The following is a 24,717-nucleotide window of genomic DNA, read 5'->3' as shown; positions in this document are numbered from 1 at the left end:
GAGATTTCCACACTCAAAAATATCCCTAGGTCCACTGTGTCTGATGTGATAGTGAAGTGGAAATGTGAAGGGACACGTACAGCTCAATAGCGTACAGGCCGACCTCGTCTGTTGACTGACAGAGAAGGCCGCCAGTTGAAGAGGGTCGTAAAGTGTCGGAAAAGCCCTGCAGCATTTGCGGACGTGCTGCACGAACATACAATCTTCACCATAAACCTCAGTCAGTTGCCGATGAATCTCAACGGGCGGTAACTTCCTTGCGTAGAGAAACCGGATTACTGCATGAACCTCGCACTTGGCGGGAGCGACGATCAACACTTCCATCTCTGACGGCTGCCAAGCGAACACTGAGCGACCTGAAAAAATGGAGATTATGTTGAAAAATACGTGTAACATGGGTTCCTGTCACCACGGCATGGCGCGTCCTCAGGTTGCGGATCGAAGAGAAGACCTCTAGATATAGAGGTTAGCTGCGAATATACTGAATAAGCAGTCGCGGACAGACGACTAGGAGTGGCCCTCCAGCTTGGGGGTTTGGATAAGGCTAACAACCTCATCCTGTAAAAAAAGGCACTTGTTCAGAAATATTCATAAAAGCCTCGGACAAGGACTGATAACTTGGCACGACCTCAGCAAAAAAGAAAATGGACATGAGATTTGAAACATGGAATATTAGAAGTCTTTATAGGGCAGGCGCGTTAAAATCCGTAACGAGTGAGTTAGAGAAATACATGATGGACCTAGTAGAAGTTTAGGAAATTAGGTGGGAAGGAAATGGATCTGTGAATTTCGGAAAGTTTACGTTCTTTTACGGGGAAGGAAATAAAAATCACCAGTTAGGAACAGGGTTACTCGTTCATAAACGAATATTACCAGCAATTAAACGGGTTGAATTTGTTACTGACAGACTTTCTTTTATTGCTCTTAAGGGACGGTGGTATGATATTATTGTTTTAAATGTACATGCCCCAACGGAAGATAAGGATGATGATATAAAAGACAGTGTTTACGAACAAGTGGAACGGATATTTGACCAACTCCCGCGATACCATATAAAAATTCTCTTAGGGGATTTCAATGCGAAGGCAGAACGAGAGGATATTTTCAAACCGATTATAGAGAACGAAAATCTGCATAAGGAAAGTAATGACAACGGTGTTAGACTCGTGAACTTTGCAACATCCAAAAACCTAATCGTGAAGGGTACAAAATTCTCACATCGCGACGTTCATAAATACACTTGCACAGGAAAAACACATAATCAAATTGATCACGTTTTAGTAGATAGAAGAAGGCAATCTAGCATAATTGATGTCAGGTCGTTTAGAGGGGCTGATTGTGATACTGATCACTACTTGGTAGCAGCAATAATACGGGAGTCTATTACAGATACAGGATGGCGGGGGCGCAGTGGCTCAGTGGAAGAGCGTTCACCTCTGGTGCATGGGGTCCCTGGTTCGATCCCAGCTCGCGCCATGTGGAGCTTGTGCTGGACAAACACCGTGCTCGTGGGTTTTCTCGGGGTTCTCCCGTTTCCTCCCACTTTCTTCATTCCACCGTTTCACTCATTTCTCATTATCACCGTCTCCTTTAGCCTAACCGGCATAACCGTGGGACGTTAAACTTAAAGATTTCATTTCATTTTTCTTGCAGAATAATTAAATGAATGTGATTTTACAAAAAACTTGTCTGCCAATGCACACTTGAGATAAAATGTTTCTTGAAATTAAATTAGTGAACTGAATTAGATTTTAAAAAAACTAAAATAATTCGACTTTAACAGCAATTTAAATAGTTCAGTGAATGTGTAGTGGTAATTACTTCAAAGTAATTTGAAAATTTTGTACAGTACTCCACAATTAGTATTTTTATTTTTCGATTGCCAGAAGATATGAAAATGAATAATGTTGAGTTTTAGATTTAATCTGTGTTGCTATGGAATACTAGCTAACAAATTTTCAATTTTTCAAAGACATTTGTTACTTTACTAAAAAGAATAGTACTTTTGCACTATATAGTCGATAATACTAAAAAGGTTTGATTTCGGAAAGGTTATGTAATATTATGTCCACTTTTGTGCGTCATATATTTTATATGATGAAGTCACACGTCTATCATCATAAACTTTATCATGTGCAGTAAAAAAGCTGGGGTTCCCAGAGAGTCAGGAGGCATTGTGTTGTTGAACAGCCTCGTGTGAAATGCACCATGAAGAACACCAGACAGTCAGGAGACAGACTTGAGTGAAATGGACGATGAGGAACACAGTCAGGAAGTAATGGGTTGTTAAACATCCTCGTGTGAAATGCACCATGAGGAACACCAGACAGCACGTTGTTCAGCGTAGTCGTATGAAAGTATATCATGAAGAACAAACAATTGTGAGAGATTTTTCTTTACGAATTCAAACTGTACTATTTTGCACAGTGATCCGCAAAAAATAAACAGTACGTTTGGGCCAGAAATGGCGATTAAACTGACCATATGTTGTCAAATTCCGTTCCAATGTAACATTGCAAAATTGGCCTATGAGCACTGAGGAACATCGTGCTCGGATAAACCCCTTCTGAAACACAACGGAAGGGGACATTCAGGAAATTGTTCGTGCCACTGTAGACGAGTTAGGATCTTTTCTTTTTCATTTTCTAGCCTTCCACTTACCCTTGCTGTTGCCTGTATCTTTAGGGTTTATTATAGAGCAGAAGTTGGCGTATCTTGTTGTTCTCTCTCTACCATTTTTCGTTTTACCTCCTCCCTCTTGTTCAATTTATTCCCCTTTAGCTAGGGCAGGTTACTTTTCTTTTAGTTACCTTAGAGTTACATGTTAGAGACGCCTTAGTTACCTTAGTTATACAGCAGATGCTACGCCCTACTACTCTCTATTGTCTCTTTCTACTTTCGTCTGCTTTATCTATCCCCTGTTTTTCGATATTCCACCTTTAGATAGGAGATAAGCATCTTTTATCGCACGTTACCTTAAACTTTAATACCTACACTTAATTCACTTTTTATGTTATTTACAACTTTTATTTCAACTTCTTTTACCTCATAACAAAAACACATAATAACATTAAATTATAATGTTTAATCTTGTGTGTCTTAAATCTGTCTAGATCTTAATTTCATTATTACCAATTGTCTTAGTTTTCACTTAATTATTTAATCTCTTCTCTTTTCCCTTGTGTCTCTGATATGTCCCCTCATCTATATACACTTCCCTACTTTAATTTTGCTTCTTCTTCTTCTTTTTTGATGTTTTCATGATTTCCTGTGGTGGTTTCCTACTAACTTTGATTTCTCACCTCTCATCATTTGTTGTTTGTTTGACTTTTCACCTATTACTTGCTGCCTTCTTTGAAATAATTATTCACTACTTGTTCATCTTATTCACTATACTTTGACATTTTTATTTTTCACATGGTTTTATTTGCAAATATTGCTGTTTATTTTCACTATTTGTAACTCACCATTACAATTATGAACTATTTTTGAGGCCACTTTGACTTTCCACTTCTTTTTGATCATTTTCATATTGTGCTTTATTTCTCCATTCTTTCACTACTCACTAAACTACTGGTTTACAAACGTAATACTAACATTATTTCACTAATATCACGAGCACTACTTCACTAAACAAATTAATACTAACGCCATATGCGGTTAGTATTGCTAATAATTCTTGATTAACATAGAATTATTACTATTTGTTAGCCGAAGTCCTTTTATCACAGGTTTACTTAACTTGTTTGTAGGCAATTTAAGTTGTACAATAAGCTTTTCATGTTTTCCCATACTGTTTCGATTATTTGCTTTACTATGTTCTCAAATCTGTCGAAAGTCGGTCTGCTATACGTATAGTATCCATGCTCATTTCTCGTAGATCGTTTCTTGTTTCATTTCGTCTTTTTTAAGTAAATTAATCACAGTTTGTACACCATTGTTCTCGATCTTGGGTTTTCCCTCAGGCACAGCTTTTCTATATTTAGTCCTGTGTGACCACCCATCAAAATTATCTCGTATTAATCTACGCAGAAAAAAAGTACTAGATTTGGGGAAAAAGTACTAATATTTTATCTACTACCGTTTGATCCTATTTATGACATTTTACGATATTAATATCTTATTAGAAGGTTTCCAGCGGCTCACCCTCTCCTATGGGCACGGGAGGGATCCCCCCATTCTTAAAACAACCCTCAACTTTAAATTTTTTACTGTGAAATTCCGATACAAACCGTGTAAACCACTTAAACTCTCCCAATTTTGACTTTACACCCGCAAACTAAAATTCCTGGCGGAATCCCTTCTTAACTGTCGTATTAGAACTCACTGTAAAACCACTAAAGTAACACAAGCATGACAAATATAGAGGATGTCGGCAGAAAACAAGGAATATCATAAAATCGGCTTATAGAGTAATTGAGTTTTAATTACTATTGTTTAGCCTATTATATAAATGGATCACCAAACATATAGCCTAATATTGTTTACTGTGGTCATTTATTTGTTTGAACCCTTCGTAATTTGACACTTTTGTACTTCGTATTTTCCCCAATAGAATGAACTATAAGTTACAGCACAAATCGATATAAATCAATCTGTTTCCTCCCGACACCCTTAATATGAAAAGCAAAACTCAACACTCAGCTCACTGCACGAATCGAACAGCTGATCCATCAAGCCTCAGTTGTCCATGTAAGTCCCAGAATTATTTAAGATTTGTGTTAATTTGTCACTTAACTTATAGTCTCACTATAAGTTATAGTATCACTTTACTTGTAACTCATAGAAAAGAAGAGGGGGAGAAAAGTACTTGATTTGTTGGTGAACTTACTAGAACCACTAAAATATTATAAAAGGTACTAGATGTAGTACGAAAGTACTAGCAGTGATCACACTAATTTAGTCAGCTGAATTATGTTTTAAATAGTTTATGTCTTTCTAAGAGTTCGAATATTTCCTTTTGCATGGGATTTATTTTCTATTGTGGATATACACGTTTTAATTATATATTCCAATTCGAGTATTTATCCATTCCTTATTCCATATGTATACCTTCTATCAATTTATTAGATTCTTATTCATTTTCTTGTATTTTCCCTATGAGTACAAGAATTTTATTGGTTTCTCTAAATTTTATTTATGATGTTATTTAGTTTTATTTATCAAAACTAACAAATGTACAGAGTCCTCTAATGTTAGAATATGTAAGCTTCCTACCGGAGTTATCTGATAATTTTATTATTTCCTCTTAACATATTTAAGGTCTATTTATCATATCTCTTAATTTTTTCCTTTGTCCCCATATTTCGCAACAGTAATTTATTATTAACATTATCACTGTTTTATTGTACAGTTTTGTAATTCTATCAGGTATCAGGGGCGAATCCAGGGTGGGGGCGCGATCGGGACGATCGCCCCCTCCCAGAAGAGGAAACTTTCTTTTTTATATATAAAGAAAATCCATCTCAGAGTTTGGAGCTCTTAAAAGTAGCTCTAAGCAGCAGTATTACAACCCATCGCCCCCCCAGAAGTCCGCCCTGTCAGGTATGCTATATTTTTAAAGCTAAATTTAGCAGTTTGTTTCATAGCTTTTCGGCTTTTTCTGTTACCTCTGTTATGTTTTTGGTAGTTTAGATTTTCATCCAACCTCAAACATAAAGTTTTAAATTTTCCTATATTTTCAATATCATCACTATTTATTTTAAGATTTAATTTTCATTTTAGTTTTGTACCCAATATCTATCCATTGTGCTTGAGAGTTTATTTTTGTTGCACCACTGAATTAAATTCTCTAACAATTCGTTTTACTTATTTTTGATTTCCCTTCTTGATGGCTCTTCTTAACTATCCTTGATGATTCTAGACTATTGCAATATTCTCAGTATATCTGATTGATCCAACTTTTTCTTTTATGTGTTCTATTAGTTCTAAACAATGTTATATTACTATTTCTCAAATTAGTGGTCCATAAGTCGAACCATATGAGCACAATTTTGTGATTTACTGTGCTTCGATACGGTAATTGCAATATAAGTTTCCTTTCTGTACAATAACTTTTCATTGTTTCATATAGAAGATTGTTTGTTTACAGTTTTTTCTTAACTGGATTGAATAAAGGTGTTCACTGTAAATTGTCAAATGTGCCACTTATGTCTACTAATAAAGTTAACTGATACATTTTGGTCTTTTCTTCTTCAATTAATTCTCATGATCTTTTAATAACTGTCTCTGTACACTTCGCTTATCTGATACCACGATGTAGAGTACGATTGCCTATTTCTTTAGTTTTGTTTATTACCATGTATGGTTGCGAGGCATGGTCGCTTACTCTGAGGGACAAACATAGACTGAAAGTATTTGAGAACAAGATCCTTAGACGAATATTCGGACTCAAGAGGAACGGGAATGGGGAATGGCGGAAACTTCATAACGAGGAACTACATAAGTTGTACGATTTACCAAACATTGTTAGGGTCTTCAAATCTAGAAGGCTTAGATGGACAGGTCATGTAGCTAGGATGGAAGAAAGTAGAAACGCTTTCAAAGTCTTGAATGGGAAGGCCAATCGGAAAACGACCATTAGGAAGACCTAGGCGCAGATGGGAGGACAATATTAAGATGGGTCTCGCAGAGATTGGAATACAAAGTAGAAACTGGATGCAGTTAGCTAAGGATAGAAGTCAATGGAGAGCTTTTGTGAACGTGGCATTGAACCTCCTTGTTCCATAGGCCATAGAGTTAGTTAGTTTAATTGTTTATTTTCTGGATCAAGTAGTCTCCCGATTACGTTCAATAGCCATGTTGGTTCATATGGTTTGAAATCTTCCTTTTTCTTAAAACTACTGGGTTCACTTCTTTCCATTTGGTAGGTATTTGCCTTTTTTACAGAATAATCTTAGGGGACACCGTGGCTCAGAGAAAGAGATTTTAGCTCTGGTGCGTGGCGTCCCCGGTTCGACCCCCGCCCAAGTAAGTTTGTTGTGGACACCACAGTGTCCGTAGGTTTTCTCGGGGGTACTCCCGTTTCTTCCCACATTATTATTCCACCAAATCTCCTATCATCATTCACTTGCCTTAATCATCGTTTTCCGTAGACTAAAGCGCATAATTATGGGACGTTAAACTGAAAGATTTCATTTTCATAGTAACCTTGCTAGATATGGTGTCAATTTACTTATATTATTTTTATAAATTCCTTTTACGTTATCTGAGCAAGATTATCAACGAACTTAAAAAGTTCGTTACTGAATTCTCTGTCTGTCAGTCAGTCTGTCTGTTATTTGTGATTTTTTTTAAAAAAAATTGAACCCTGCATTCGATAGAACATCAAAAACTATCAGAGCAAGTGATTAAAAGTAGCTCTTACCGTTCCCGTGATATTGGCCAAAAATGGCCAATTTCTAGATATTTAAGAAGCTATAGCTCGGGAATCAAAAGTTGTATAAAGATGATATTGATCTTGATCAATACCTAAGAGGATGGTAAATATTTTGGTATCAAATAGTAACCGGTAGCCACTCTTCAACTGTTCACTGGTTTGTCCAATGTCTAGTTGGCCAGTGGTCACCTATTATTATTGGTACTAAAATGTTTAGCATACTCTTAGGTATTGATTAACACCAATATCATCTCTCTATGACTTACCGTTCCCGTGATATTAGCCCCAAAATGGCCAATTTCTAGATATTTAAGAAGCCATAGCTCGGGAACCATAAGTTGTATAAAGATGATATTGATGTTGATCAACATCTAAGAGGATGGTGAATATTTTAGTACCAAATATTTACCGGTGGCCACTGATTAACTATTTACTGGCCAACTGGCCATCGTTCCCCAGATATTGGCCAAAAAGTTGGAATTTCTAGATATTTAAGGTGCCATATATCGAGAACTGTAAGTCATAGAGAGATTATATTTTGCTATTTTTTGCGAGAAAGAAATTAAGGTGTGGATAAAAAGATTTACCTTTACATCTAGGAACAATGACAGTTATCCTTCCCTCTCCATCTCTCCATTCTTTTAAGTTCGTTCTGGCAATGCTCATGGAGCATTCTCAACTGGTTTTAGTTTGCTAATTTTTCTTATGTATACGTCGATTTTCTGACTTCCTAAGTTCTGTTTGTGCTTCATGTATTATTTCCATTTGTCTTCTTAATTTCTTTTGCTCCTCAGTGTTTTTTGATGTAGAATGAATCTCCTACAACAATCGTAAATGATCAGTGATTGGTTCTTGATCAAAGTCCAGGACATTTTCTACCATATCTATATGTTGTTGCTGGTATTGTGATCTTTAGTTTTAGTACTTATGGTCTCCCCGTCGAGGCGAAACCATAATTGAAGATCGTTCTACTGCTGAACTCCATAAAATATATCTCAATATTACTCACAAATGTCTAAAAACCTTTAAAAGGCATAGTGTCTTCATGTTGCGCGGCAATAAACTCGCAAATGTCGCTGAAAGTATGCGGCTGATTCCCCATGATTTGCAGTATGAAACCAATCCTCATTTGCCGTATTTTCCGTACGCCTCTCTCATCGGATGGGAGACAGTAGTAGGCCCCCGCGTTGGCCCGAATGACTCATCCTCACTCTCTTTCATGACCGGGGTGAAAGGTCAATGACCTGGCCCGGAGTCAATGACCTAGGGGTACATAGGACCACCCCCTCTAAATTTTGGCAGGGGTACCATGGCCCACCCCCTAAATTTTGGCAGGGGTACATAGGACCACCCCCCTTAAATTTTGGAAATAGCCAAATATAAAAATTTGGTATGGTAGCTTAGGACCATAGTTTGTACCTCTATCAGTATTGGGTGTCTATGTCGTTCCCTTTGATGGGTAAAAAATTGCCAAAAATTCAAATTTCGGAGGTTTTTGACCTAATTTATCCCCTTTGATGAGATGTTATTACCTTATATGGTTATATGGGCGTATACAGGGGTCCATTACCTTTCATAAGACATGGGTATATTAATGCACCCCTTGAAAAATTTGGGAGGGGTACCTTGGCCCACCCCTTAAATTTTGGAAATTGTCCAATTTCAATATTTGGTATTATAGTATAGGACCCTAATATGTATTATGATAAATTTGGATGGTCCACCTCGTTCCCTTTTAGGGGTACAAAATTGCCAAAATATAAACGTAAGCAATACGTAGTACCACGTGTTTGGTTTTGACCTAAGTTATCCCCTTGGATGAGGTCCTATTACCTTATATGTTTATATGGGCGTATACAGGGGTTCATTACCTTTCATAAGACATGGGTATATTGGTGCACCCCTTGAAAAATTTGGGAGAGGTACCTTGGCCCACCCCTTAAATTTTGGAAATTGCATAATTTAAACATTTGGTATTATAGTATACGACCCTAATATGTATTATGATAAATTTGGATGGTCCACCTCGTTCCCTTTTAGGGGTACCAAATTGCCAAAATATAAATGTAAACAATACGTAGTACCACGTGTTTGGTTTTGACCTAAGTTATTCCCTTGGATGAGGTCCTATTACCTTATATGTTTATATAGGCGTATACAGGGGTTCATTACCTTTCATAAGACATGGGTATATTGGTACACCCCCGGGAGAGGTACCTTGGCCCACCCCTTAAATTTTTGAAATTGACCAATTTAAACATTTGGTATTATAGTATAGGACACTAATATGTATTATGATAAATTTGGATGGTCCACCTCGTTCCCTTTTAGGGGTACCAAATTGCCAAATTTTAGTACAACCACGTGTTTGGTTTTGACCTAAGTTATCCCCTTGGATGAGGTCCTATTACCTTATATGTTTATATGAGCGTATACAGGAGTCTATTACCTTTATAAGACATGGGTATATTGGTGCACCCCATTAAAAATTTGGGAGGGGTACCTTGGCCCACCCCTTCATTTTTAGAAATTGCCCAATTTAAACATTTGGTATTATAGTATAGGACCCTAGTATGTATCACTATAAATTTGGGTGGTCCACCTCGTTCCCTTTCATGGGTACAAAATTACCAAATTTTAGTACAACCACGTGTTTGGTCTTTTGACCTAATTTATCGCCTTTGATGAGGTGTTATTACCCTATATCGTTATATGGGCGTATACAGGGGTCCATTACCTTTCATAAAACATGGGTATATTAATGCACCCCTTGAAAAATTTGGGAGGGGTACCTTGGCCCACTCCTTAAATTTTGCAAATTGCCCAATTTAAACATTCGGTATAATAGTATAGGACCCTAATATATATTACTATAAACTCGTTCCCTTTTAGGGGTACAAAATTGCCAAAATATAAACGTAAGCAATACGTTGTATCACGTGTTTCGTTTTTTACCTAATTTATTCCATTGGATGAGGTCCTATTACCTTATATCGTTATATGGTCACGTATGGGGATTCATTTCCTATCATAAGACATAGGTACATTTGTGCACCCGGGAGGGGTACTTTGGCCCACCCCTTTAATTTTGGAAATTGGCCCTTTTACATGTTTGGTATTATAACATAGGACCCTAATATAGATTAGTATAAATTTTGGGTGGTTCATCTCGTTTCCTTTCATGGGTACGAAATTGCCAAATTTTAGTACAACCACGTGTTTGGTTTTGGCTCAATTTATCCCCTTGGATGAGGTCCTATTACCTTATATGGTTATATGGTCATGTATATATTGGTCCATTTCCTATTATAACACATGTGTACATTGATGCACCCCGGAAGGGGATTCGGTATCGTAGTACATGCCTCAACATGTATCATGATAAATTTGGGTGGTCCATCTTGTTCCCTTTCATGGGTAAAAAATTGCTAAAATATAAACATAAGCAATATGTTGTACCATGTGTTTGGTTTTTGGCCCAATTTCACCCCTTTGATGAGGTTCTATTACCTCATATGGTTATATGATCATGTATATGGGTTCATTTCCTATCATAAGACATGGGTACATTGACGCACCCTTTAAAAATTTGGGAGGGGTATCTTGGCTCATCCACTCGGTTTTAGAAATTGTTTAATATAAGCATTTGGTATCATAGTACAGGACTTCAATATGTACCACTATAAATTTGGATGACCCACATCGTTCCCTTTCATGGGTAAAGAACTACCAAAAATCAAATTTCGGAAGTTATTGCTAGTGTACAGGGATTCATTTCCTTTGTTGTGGTACTTCTTAAATTTGAGTACACACACTTTTAGAAAACAGTTGGTTCTACTCAGGTAAACAATTGACGGACATTATTGACCTTATTAAACATATAATGATATGATTAATTCTAAGACTTAGGTATATCAAGAGAAGTATTCTTTAAATTTGGGAATGGTGATAAACAGAATTTTAAATAAGGCGCGAAATTTGAAACAATACATTGAACTTTAGTCACAGCTCATAGTCTAAGATCATTGGTGGTGATTGATTTGAAATCTGATAGCTAACCTTATTGAATCTTATGACTCATAGACGAAAGACAATACATGCTACAACAGTTTGAAATTTAATCATAAGGTGATGTAATCTGACACTAGCAAAGTTATTGTTAATGCAATTTGATTGGCTGATCACTATCTTTCCTGCAATCTGATTGGTTGATCACTATCTTTCGTGCAATCTGATTGGTTGATGATTTTCAAATCTTTGCTGCATTCAGTTTTAAGTTTTGTTTAACATTTAAAAATCTTGGTTTCGTTCAACATTTTGCACTCACTGATAAATATGATCAAAACCGTTTATTTGTTAATCGAATAGTTAAAACCGGATAAAGTTTGACGGTTAACCGTGAAACGTAAAATTTTTTGAAACTTTTTGTTTGAAAATTCTTGCTTTCAAATTTTTGTTTGAATTTTTTGTTTCAGAATTTTATTTGAAATTTTTTTGACAACTTTTGTTTCAAAATTTTTTGTTTAAAAATTTTTCGTTTGAAATTTAAAATTTTTTTTTCGTTTCAAAATTTTGTTTAAAATTTTTTGTTTGAAATTTTTTCGTTTCCAAATTTTTTGTTTGAAATTTTTTTGTTTCAAAATTTTGTTTGAATTTGTGTTCGTTTCAAAATTTTGTTTGAATTTTTTTCGTTTGAAATTTTTTTGTTTGAATTTTTTTTCGTTTCCAAGTTTCTTCGTTTTAAAAATTTTTTTCAAACTTTTGTTTCAAAGATTTTTGTTCGAAATTTTTGTTTGTAAACTTTTTGTTTCAAATTTTGGTTTGACATTTTTTAAGTTTGTGCACTCATTAGTAAAGAACCGGAACTGTTTAGAGCAAAAATCTTTGACAACATTGTTTTTTCATGATGCAATAGTACACGTCAGAATATGGGGCTAAATTTTTCCGTTTCAAAAATTTTGTTTCAAAGTTTCGTTTGACATTTTTAAAAGTGTGTGCACTCATTAGTAAAGAACCGGAACTGTTTAGAACAAAAACCTCTGGCAACATTGTGATGCAATAGTACACGTCAGAACATGGGGTTGTACTTGAAATTTAAAAAAAACAATTCATTGAAATGGATCATTTTATTACACTCCACATACATCCATACTAGATAGTGGTTCTGGATATTATCGATACAATGTATTTTGAACTTCTTGCACTAGTTTGTCTTTAGCATATAATTTTAATTCCAATTGAAGTCTTTTAAGGTCTATTGCAATATCAATTGGTGGAAACTCAATGTCCATTTGATCACAAATAAACTGTTTATCAATACAGGTATGCACCCACGAACGATGATGACAACCATCACAATATCTAGATACATGTTGTACAATATGCATAACACATTTTTCAAAATAGTACTTTTTCAGGAATATACTTGTTTATTTGCACACTTCCACTGCATGTTTTACACACTGGAATACGCTGATGAATTTGTTCCATTCCGTTTGTGTTAGATACACCATGTTGCGAGGGACATGAAATGTACTCCTTTTACGTAACAGCACCATCTTCTCTTCGAGGACTGTACGCAGCACCACTTCATGATTTGAGCCTAATGATTTGACTATGGTCACATTTAGCTCATCATGAAAATAATCGTTCATTTGGTCGATTCGTGCCATTCTTCACAGGTCAGTTGTACACCAAATTGTTCTGCTTTGCCCAATCGAATCAGTGGTTCAAATGTTCTAGCACTGATACCAATCATCACATGTTTTGTTTGAAATATATTTATTGGATAATAGCTTGCGAAGAGGAATTCTTTATCGTTAGAAGTACACATCTTTCCTCCTGAAATGCACTTGCTCAAATGATTTCGTGGGATGACAGTGTATTGGTTGATTTATAGTTATTGCTGACGTCATTGAAAAGAAATGTACTGACGTTTGAATTCATGATTTCATCACAGTTGCTGACGTCATGCTGACCAACCAAATTCATACAACTATGTCTAATGTGCTGACGTTTGAATTCATGATTTCATCACAATTGCTGACGAATCTGGCTGTGTACTAAATTCAAATTGATGACTTCGACCCAAGAATCCTTTGTAACATAAAGATACAGATCCAGTATTTAAGAAACGCAGCAGTTCTTCTTGTTTTGATGCTTCCATGGGAAAATATCTTGCTGGTAAAATTATATTCTTATCATTTTCAAGCTTCACTACGATTCTTAATCCAAACTTTGTAGGGACTTTTTGGCTAGCTAAGATTCTATAAGGTACATGCTGTTGTAAATCAGTAATCTTGGTAAATGATTTCATCACATCACGTGTGTTTAGAAACTGCAGACAAGTAGTCATGATGATGTTATCATGAATACTAACTCGAACGATACTTATATAGGATGCAAAACATGACGTTGCATTATCATGTTTTGACGTGTACTATTGCATCATGATAAACAATGTTGCCAGAGGTTTTTGTTTTAAACAGTTCCGGTTCTTTACTAATGAGTGCACAAACTTTTAAAAATGTCAAATCAAACTTTGAAACAAAAATTTCAAACAAAAATTTCGAAACAAAAATTTTTAAACGAAAAAATTTCAAAGAAAATTTTAAACAAAAATTTCAAAACAAGAAATTTCAAAAAAATTTTGAAACAAAAATTTCAAAAATTTTGAAACAAAAATTCCAAACCAAAAAATTTCAAACAAAAAATTTTGAAACAAAAATTTCAATTTTTTTAAACAAAACTTTTGAAACAAATTTTTCAAACTAAAAATTTCAAACGAAAAAAATTTCAAACCTGTTTCAAACAAAAAAATTTTGAAACAAATATTTCAAAACAAATTTCAAACAAAAACTTCGAAACAAAAATTTTCAAACTAAAAATATCAAACGAAAAAATGTCAAACCAAAGTTTCAAACAAAAATTTCAAAAACTTTTTTAAATGTTAAACAAAACTTAAAACTGAATGCAGCAAAGATTTCAAAATCAGCAACCAATCTGATTGCACGAAAGATAGTGATCAACCAATCAAATTGCATCAACAATAACTTTGCCAGTGATGTAGCATGTATTCCCTTAAGACTATGAGTCATAAGATTCAATAAGGTTAGCTATGTATCCCTGTACACTACCTCATCTTGATCAATCTAAAGGTCAATCACGTGGTACATCGTATTGCTTACGTTTATATTTGGCTGGAATAATCGAAACCAATGACGCAATTTCATTTGACAATTCTCAAATTATCCTACAAAGTTTAAATGTACCACAGTCCTGGAATCCTAATCCCATCATAGGTCAATAACTGATCACGTGATCATACTCATATTTGACAATGATTTATCCAATGAATGAGATAGTATCCAATTTTAAGAACAATTACCAATTATTAATATGACAATAAGAATTGTACCTCTCCCAAAATTTAAGATTGGTACACAAATACACCTATGTCTTATGAAAAAGTAATAAATCCTGTAGTTATTCAATAATAAAGCCGTATCAAAAGATAGGTCAATAACCATTAAATTTTGAATATTTGGCCATAAAGGAACACCAACATTTACAATGGGTCCTAGAAAAACGTTTACCGAATTTTGTTATTTGATAATTCCCAAATTTAAAAGCGCACATACACATATAAAGATAATAAACCATATAACGTGCTAAATACTTATCAAAGGGGTCAATAACCTCCGAAAAATTGATTTTTTGTAGTTCTTTACCCATGAAAGGGAACGATGTGGACCATCCAAATTTATAGTGGTACATATTGAAGACCTGTACGAAGATACCAAATGCTTATATTAAACAATTTCTAAAACTGAGTGAATGAGCCAAGGTACCCCTCCCAAATTTTTAAAGGGTGCATCAATATACCCATGTCTTATAATAGGGAATGGACCAATATACATAACCATATAATCATATAAGGTAATAGGACCTCATCCAAGGGGATAAATTGAGCCAAAACAAACACGTGGTTGTACTAAAATTTGGCAATTTCGTACCCCTAAAAGGGAACGAGGTGAAACACCCAAATTTATCATAATACATGTTAGGGTCCAGTACTATAATACCAAATATATAAAATGAGCAATTTCTAAAATTTAAGGGGTGGGCCAAGGTACCCCTCACAAATTTTAAAAGGAGTGCACAAATGTACCTATGTTTTATGATAGGGAATAAACCCCTATACATAACCATATAACCATATAAGGTAATAGGACCTCATCAAAGGGGATAAAATCGACCAAAAACCAAACACGTGGTATAACGTATTGCTTACGTTTATATTTTGGCAATTTTGTACCCCTAGAAGGAAACGAGGTGGACCGCCCAAATTTATCATGATACATATTAGGGTCCAGTACTATAATACCAAATATATAAAATGAGCAATTTCTAAAATTTAAGGGGTGGGCCAAAGTACCCCTCCCAAATTTTTAAAGGAGTGCACAAATGTACCTATGTCTTATGATAGGGAATAGACCCCTATACATAACCATATAACCATATAAGGTAATAGAACCTCATCCAAGAGGATAAATTGGGCCAAAAAAACGTGGTTGTACTAAAATTTGGCAATTTGGTACCCCCAGAAGGAAACGAGGTGGACCGCCCAAATTTATCATGATACATGTTAGGGTCCAGTACTATAATACCAAATATATAAAATGAGCAATTTCTAAAATTTAAGGGGTGGGCCAAAGTACCCCTCCCAAATTTTTAAAGGAGTGCACAAATGTACCTATGTCTTATGATAGGGAATAGACCCCTATACATAACCATATAACCATATAAGGTAATAGAACCTCATCCAAGAGGATAAATTGGGCCAAAAGATCAAACACGTGGTACAACGTATTGCTTACGTTTATATTTTGACAATTTTGTACCCCTAAAAGGGAAGGAGGTGGACCACCCAAATTTATCATAATACATATTAGGGTCCGGTACTATAATACCAAATGTTTAAATTGGGCAATTTCCAAAATTTAAGGCGTGGGCCAAGGTACCCCTCCCAGAGTGCACAAATGTACCTATTTCTTATGATAGGGAATAGACACCCATACATAACCATATAAGGTAATAGGACCTCATCCAAAAGCATAAATTGGTCCAAAAGACCAAACACGTGGTTGTACTAAAATTTGGCAATTTTGTACCCCTAAAAGGGAACGAGGTTATAGTAATATATATTAGGGTCATATACTATTATACCAAATGTTTAAATTGGGCAATTTCCAAAATTTAAGGGGTGGGCCAAGGTACCCCTCCCAAATTTTTCAAGGGGTGCACCAATATACCCATGTTTTATGAAAGGTAATGAACCCCTGTATACGCCCATATAACCATATAGGATAATAACACCTCATCAAACGCGATAAATTAGGTGAAAAGACCAAACACGTGGTTGTACTAAAATTTGGTAATTTTGTACCCATGAAAGGGAACAAGGTGGACCACCCAAATTTATAGTGATACATACTAGGGTTCTATACTATTATACCAAATGTTTAAATTGGGCAATTTCTAAAAATAAAGGGGTGGGCCAAGGTACCCCTCCCAAATTTTTAAAGGGGTGCACCAATATACCCATGTCTTATGAAAGGTAATAGACTCCTGTATACGCTCATATAAACATATAAGGTAATAGGACCTCATCCAAGGGGATAACTTAGGTCAAAACCAAACACGTGGTACTACGTATTGCTTACGTTTATATTTTGGCAATTTGATACCCCTAAAAGGGAACGAGGTGGACCATCCAAATTTATCATAATACATATTAGGGTCCTATACTATAATACCAAATGTTTAAATTGGGCAATTTCTAAAATTTAAGGGGTGGGCCAAGGTACCCCTCCCAAATTTTTCAAGGGGTGCATTAATATACCCATGTCTTATGAAAGGTAATGGACCCCTGTATACGCCCATATAACCATATAAGGTAATAACACCTCATCAAAGGGGATAAATTAGGTCAAAAAACCCCGAAATTTGAATTTTTGGCAATTTTTTACTCATAAAAGGAAACGACATAGACACCCAATACTGATAGGGGTACATACTGTGGTCCTAGGCTACCATACCGAATTTTTAGATTTGGCAATTTCCAAAATTTAAGGGGGGTGGTCCTACGTACCCCTGCCAAAATTTAGGGGGTGGGCCATGGTACCCCTGCCAAAATTTAGAGGGAGTGGTCCTAGGTACCCCTAGGTCATTGACCCCGGGCCAGGTCATTGACCTTTCACCCCGGTCATAAAAGAGAGTGAGGATGAATCATTCGGGCGAACGCGGGGGCCTACTACTGAGACCCAGGCCCGTAGCCAGCCCAAAAATTTAGGGAGGGCGGTAGAAGTTAGGGGGGCGACCCAATCATATTATACTTCATCACCATATTATAGTTAATTTGCAAGCCTACCGTGAAATTTTATGAGGGCCAGCCAAAATTTAGGGGGGGGGGCGGCCCCCTCTTGCCCCCCGTGTATACGGGCCTGGGGAGACCCGCTTTTGATTCACGGCAGGAGCTCATGTACGGATTCCACATTAATCAGTAGAGCCCGCCTCATATAGCCTCGGTGCTGAAAGGGATGTTAAACTCAAAATCAACTCGACTCAACTCAAGCTTCTCTCATCGACTACCAACTCTTCTGGCAACTGGAGCCCTTCTTGGGACGGAATTCCTTCCCTGATGATTGAGGTGTGCAACTCACAGTTGAGAACTTTTGAAGTTGTGCAGACTTCAGACTTGTTCCGCCATGAATTCATTCGTCTGCTGAACGATGGCGCAAGTATTTGGTTGCAGATGACAATTATTTTCATTAATCAGGTATTTTAGTTTTCAATTTTTCGCCTTTATAAATTACGCACGGGGTTCAGATATTTTACTAACTCGAATCTAATACGATTATTCTAGCGCTGATAGAAGTGAAGATACGGTGATTGTTCAAAGAATCGAATTCAAGTTTTCAGTTTAAACGTTTCAAGACTCATATGTACTTGAAAAGTTTTCTTAAAAAAAATATATATGCCTGTTTATCTGTCATTTGTTTGCACTGATGTTTATACACTAGCCTTATAACGATACTGTTTAACATATTCAGACCGAATTTTAAATTTTTAATAATATTCTCTACAAGTAATGTTTTTTTGAATTTTCTTCCTACTCCCAAAAATAAAGTTACTTTACTGAAAGGTGAAATGACAATCCTCTGTTTCCTCAAAAACAGCACTTAACGAATTTCGTGGATATTCCTTAAGCAAATATATCATTAAGACCCATATAAAAGGAATAAATCGTTTTTCTTTAAATTTAAAAGACGATAGGGATAGTTTCTTCTTGAATTAAATTGTTATTGCAACGATAGTGTCAAAATGACTCAGACAATTTTGCTTATAGTTCATAAATATATGAGGCAAATACATGATATAAGCCTTATCACTGGTCATTTCTCCTAAAAAGCCTCACAAGGGGTAGGAGTTACTTTTTGGGATACGATTTGTTGAACATGTTTTCTGAAACATCTCAGCCAATTTTGTTATCTTTCATAAATATAAATTTTATCATTAAAACTACAATTTGATGTAAGGGTTTTCTCATTCAAAGATCCACAAGGGATTATTTGCTACTACGAAGATTTTCCTCAATGATTTTCTCGAAACCACAGACGCGATTTTGTTCATATTTTGTAAATAAATATTTCATTAGTTACTTTATAATGTGGCATAATTTTATCTCCTGTGAAAAAATTGAAAATTGGTAACTTATTTGAGGATAATATGTTATCGGACCCTTTTCTTAGACACATCTAAGACAATAGTGCTTATACTTTACAAATATCTATTTCATTAACAACACTCCAATATGACTTCAGGAATTTCTTCTGAGAAAGTCACAAGGTGTCAAAAGGTCCGCCTCTTTTCGATATGTTTAATTCAGACGATTTTCTCAGAAACTGTTCTGCTGATATTATTCATATTTTCTATAAATAAATATTAAGAACCCTATAATATTTTCCTGGACGGTGGCTCAGTGGTAGAGCTTTCAATCTGGTGCTTAGGGTCTCTGGTGGTGGTTCAAATTCTGCTCCCACCAAGTGAACTTTGTGGTGGACAAACACCGTGTGCGTGAGTTTTCTCGGGGTTCTCCCGTTTCCTCCCACTTTCTTCATTCCACAATTTCATTCATCTCTCATCATCATATTCTCCTGTAGCCTAACCATGGCATAACCATGGGAAGTAAAACTCAAAGATTTCATTTTATTTTTCATATTTTCCTGGAACTATTTATTGTTGAAAACTCACAGGGCACAATCTATCTTGGGTTAGTTCATCAGAAGGTATTATTGAGATCTGGTCGGACCATTTTGTGCACATTTCATAAATAAACATAATAGTAAACACTTAAGATGGCTCGTGACGTTCTTAGTGAAAATTAACAAAAAGTTCTTTATTTTTGGAAGAAATTTATCTTTGAAGGTTTTGAAAAATACCTATCATGATTTTGATTATATTTTATAAAGAAATGTTTTAGTAATAACTGTAGAATAGTTTGTTTTCCTTTACGAAATGAAAGCGAAAAAATTTAGTGCGAAGGTAAGTTCGTTTTGTCAAGAACTGTTCCTATTTGAAGGTTAGCCATGTTAAAAATAGTCGACTTTGAATCACTTACCTGGCTAACAAACCTTTTTTCACCACCATCGATTGCTTTTGATGTGACAGCTATGAATTTGAATGATCTATGATATTGTTAATTTCAATGTAGCAAACTTCTGTTCAGAAGGAGAATGTCTCGCCACATCTCTTTAGCAATACCCTGCAAGGTACAGTGACGGCACCAAGGAAGTACCGTTTGAGAAGTCAAAATTTAAAAGTAAACCATTGCTGAGGCGTCCGAGGATTTCATAAGAATGGACGAAAACGGCACTACTCGAATTTTTGTCTTCAGAGTTGCGTAGAATGTCTGAAATGATCGAGCGTATGGTCTTTTCTGTGTGGATCCAGAACTTTGTCGCCTCGTCACCGTACTTTGAGAAAGTGTGTGTCATACAGACGTTCATCTTTATTCTCTAGAAGTGAGTTTCATCCGCGTTGGAAGGCACTTGGAGGAGTATTGCATTCCCCTACTGCAATATCCCGTGATTACCATAAATAGCTTCTAAAACTTTTCCTTGCACTGAAACACGAAGTCAGAACGACTCTTGTGATCTCTTTCACCACACATGTGTCAAACTATGTTGCGCTCATCTAGGTAAAGCCATCCATCATCCACGATACACATCTATTTTCACTTGTACCATGCGTGGAATGCTTCATAAAATTTTCTGTACTTGTGAACCTTTCCTGGATGTGGCACTCTGTGAGGGGTGTCCACACAGTTTATGATGTCTTATCACTGTGAGGTTCTTCTGTATGACGTTGGATACTGTGCTTTTCGAGGTATTTATCCTGTTGCCCAACTTATCTTCGTTACAGGATTTGCCTGCTCTGTTAATGGTGCACACTGTATTGGAGATTCGGCGATTAGGACGGTGTTCTTTTCATTAGTTCCCGCCGACCACATATCAAAGAAACCTGTGAGGACATCGTTAAATGATGAAAATCACACTTGCTTTATGACGGTAGCCCAATTATTTTTACCAATTCACTATTGTTGCTGGAAGACCAATCGGCAAACGACCATTAGGAAGACCTAGGCGCAGATGGGAGGAAATATTAAGATGGATCTCGCAGAGATTGGAATACAAAGTAGAAACTGGATGCAATTAGCTAAGGATAGAAGTCAGTGGAGAGCTTTTGTGAACGCGGCATTGAATCTCCGGGTTCCATAGGCCATAGAGTTAGTTAGTTAGTTAGTTTATTTCACTATTGTTGAGTACATATAACGGGTGACGGAAGGACAACAAGTGAATACCTCCGCGAAGGTTGTCACTTTTACCTTCAACGTTCCACAGATCGTTCTCAACTCAACTGCTATCAACTACAGACACCAATGTAGCCAGCAACGTATCGGAATATAATAACGATTAGATACGTTATTCAGAATTGCCAATGAAAGTAGAATATTTTTATCGTGGGTAATCGTCTTTATACAACATTTTAATACATTTCTCCGATATTATCATCTAAGTACTTTTAAATAGGAAAGAGTATTATGTTTACTTACTCTAATCTATTTTTCTGCACCTTATAATTACTATATTAACAAAATTATTATCAAAAATCCGGACACTTGCCTTATCCAAAGTTAAGAAAAAACTGTTCAATATTTGGTGCGGAAGGAAATGTGGTAAAAGAGAAATCTAATTGATTCATAAAAAATAGAAAACTTTCATTACACAACTAAACTGCTGAGCAATATACAACATTCTTCAATAAACGTAAAGGTAACAAAGAAAGTTCTGTCTTTTTGTCATCCACCATATTCGAACATTGATATGTCACCTAAGGCGTACCTGGAAGATCAAAATTAGTCCCCATCAGCATTGATGACCTTCTTCCAACGTTCTGGAAGGCCATGGATTCCATCGCGCTAGAACTTGCTAGACCACGAATTGAAGAAGGTATCAAGTGCATCTTGCACTTCTACTAGGAATTTGAACTGGCCTCCTCTAAGGTGACTGTCCAAGGAATTCAACATGTGATAATTGGACGATGCAATGTCCGGGGAGTATGGCGAATGCAATAGTCTTTCCCATCCAATGGTGTCCCTTGCCATTCTAACCACGCGGGGCTTAGCGTTGATCTGTAACAGGAGGACCCCTTTGCGATTTGGGAGTGCTAGTTCCAGAGTTTGAGTTTTTTTTTTTTAACACGACTCAACTGTTGACAGTACACAGTTACGTTGATACTTTGAGCATTTCGTAGTAGTTACCGATGCACGATGCCGCGAGCAGTACACCAAAGACAAAGGAGGACCTCCTTCTGGTGCAGTGTGGTTTCGGCTGTTTTGGAACCGGTTTATGGGATGTTAACCAACGATGACGGCGCTGTGGACCTTCGTACAGGAACCTCTACTGATCACATGTCAACACTCTATCCAGAAACTTCTCCTTCCTCTGACGAGACAGCAGACACACATATGTCTGCTCGCGTTGCCGTCTGGTCCGGAGTTAAAATGTGGGACCCATCGACCCAACTTGTAGTGCTTCCTAAGTTGATGGAGGTGCGGCCGAATTGTTTCTGCACTCACACTGAATTGAAGTTTCACTTCCTCACATGCCTGGCCACTGTTCGCCTCAATTGCTGAATGCTAATCTTCATTTTGTATATGTTTTGGTCTTACGGCACATGGTACGCTTTCGAGTTTTTCGTTATTGTCCTTAAACTTTTTAAACCATCGCAGCACTTTCTGCGTAGTCATGGCAACCCTAACCGAAGGCCTGGCATATCTTTCGCCTCGCTGCAGCGGCGTTTGGCCCCAGTTTGAACTCGTACAACATACACACCCTTATGACGCTTTGTGGAGGTCCTATGCTCACTTTGTTCTTACGCAAGTTCACGGTGTAACTGACCTGCCACAACCAGGTAGTATGTTGGATATACCAACACTAACAACTGACATTCGCCTTATCTGCATGCGCATTCAACTGAGGCAAATTGAACACAGGGCAAATTGAGGGCAAATTGAACACAGACCTCCACAAAAAGCGACAGAACTTTCTTGGCTACCTTTATAGGTAACCTCTAAGCCATCCAATAGGAGTGTTAGTTTTCGTGCATTTCATATGTTTAGTAGGTTAGTTAATGTTTCTGAAATATATTATTATCATCATCGTAGTGGGGACGTACAGTGAAAAGATATAATGAGACTGTATGATTGCCACACATACAAATTCTGAATAATTGTTTATGTAGAACGGTTTATTTACAATTTGCGTCCTTCCTTACGTATAATCCAATAAACTTCTGTGACTGGCTGCGAACCTGTGTAAATAGCTGTCAAAAATAAATATCTAAAAACTATTCTGAGACCGATGAAGTTATATGATATTATATATATTTTTATATTTTATTGTTTTAGATGAATCTCAAACATGACTGCTGATTTGGAGCGCCATCAATGTGAAGTAGTGATGTGGACTCAAAGTAGAAAGGAAAAAGTCAAAATCCCTAACCTCTCATGGCCTCTTGAGAAACATAATCAGACTATGACGTTTTAATTTTCCAAAGCCACTAAGATGAAATTAATGTGAACATAAAATTGTAGCAGAATAAAATATGATTAATTGTATTTCTTTGTAAATATAAATATTAAATGCAAGTGTACTATTCAGGTTCGTTTTATTCAATTTTATTTTAAACGGTACTTGTCTTTGTAATACTGTCAAGCAGATGGGTAGTAATATTGATCTATATTTTCATATGAAAGGCTTCATTGAGAAGTTCTACGAGTGACGTACAAAACAACGACTTACCTCTTTGAAAATTGTGTTTATTTTTCACCGAATTTCGTTGACATAGGCACACTTTGTCCAGCATGAGCAAAGCTTTTGTAGTATTACAGAAGCAAGATTCCTCCATGTTTGTAAAATATTAACTCATCAGCTCATGGATTGAATAAAATTGAAGTATATACATTTTTCAGCTTCCGGAAATGGTTACGTCTGATTTAACATAATCTGATGAATATGGGAAATGTTGGTCAAACCTTGCTCCAGATAATTTGTTTTGGCCATTCCAGTGACGCATAATTGGTGTAATGAGTTTCTGATTTAACAAATATGACATATTTTTGGTCATGTAAGAACTTTAGCACATTACTTAGTTCTGATTCTTTTACCACATGCAAGAAAATCAAAGAAAATGATTGCTATTGGACTTTTGCCATTCAGCAGACTGAAAACTAAACACACGGTTTCTCTCGCAGACTTCACATACAGTAAATGGCCTTCTTTCTAGAAGTGTTCACTGCTTTAACTGCTATTCCGTCTTTTGAATGTAGCAAATACAACGTTTAATTGATAGCTATAATTTGAGGATAAAATAAGTTGTAATTTTATTAATGGACTAACTTTCCCTTACTGGTTTGAATTGTAATGTATTGCATTGGCAAATATTAGCAGTCGTGGCACCCATCTAGTAGACACTTTCTTTTTGCACAATTCTTCGGTAATTATATTAAATTCTCGTTCATCTGAAATATACAATATGTGCAATATTACTTACCTTCAATTGGTGATTCTCAAGTACCATATTGTGCAATTTTTGAATGCCTGACATAGTAGCAGATATAGGACTAGCTCAGGAGAGTAATGCTCCCGGAAGTAGGAACGGAAAACACACTTCTGATTGGTTGGCGTTATCTATAACTTGCCATGTTGCATTCA

At 36.1% G+C, this 24,717-nt stretch overlaps 1 protein-coding gene across 1 annotated transcript in view; it reads left to right on the top strand.

The window, feature by feature from the left end:
* Window positions 1-23,645, top strand: part of LOC145679893 (uncharacterized) — a 53,039-nt gene extending 29,394 nt beyond the window's left edge. The window contains exon 3 of the mRNA XM_081750409.1: window positions 23,412-23,645. The gene's annotated coding sequence lies outside the window, so the exon portion shown is untranslated. The remainder of the gene's footprint in view (window positions 1-23,411) is intronic.
* The last annotated feature ends 1,072 nt before the right edge of the window (window positions 23,646-24,717 follow it).

This window comes from Thermobia domestica, chromosome 2, assembly GCF_964235325.1.
Source record: "Thermobia domestica chromosome 2, izTheDome1.hap1.1, whole genome shotgun sequence".
In the NCBI taxonomy this organism is placed as follows: Eukaryota; Metazoa; Arthropoda; class Insecta; order Zygentoma; family Lepismatidae; genus Thermobia; species Thermobia domestica.
The sequence above is the reverse complement of the archived record's forward strand: the minus strand, read 5'-3'. Positions and strand labels throughout refer to the sequence as shown.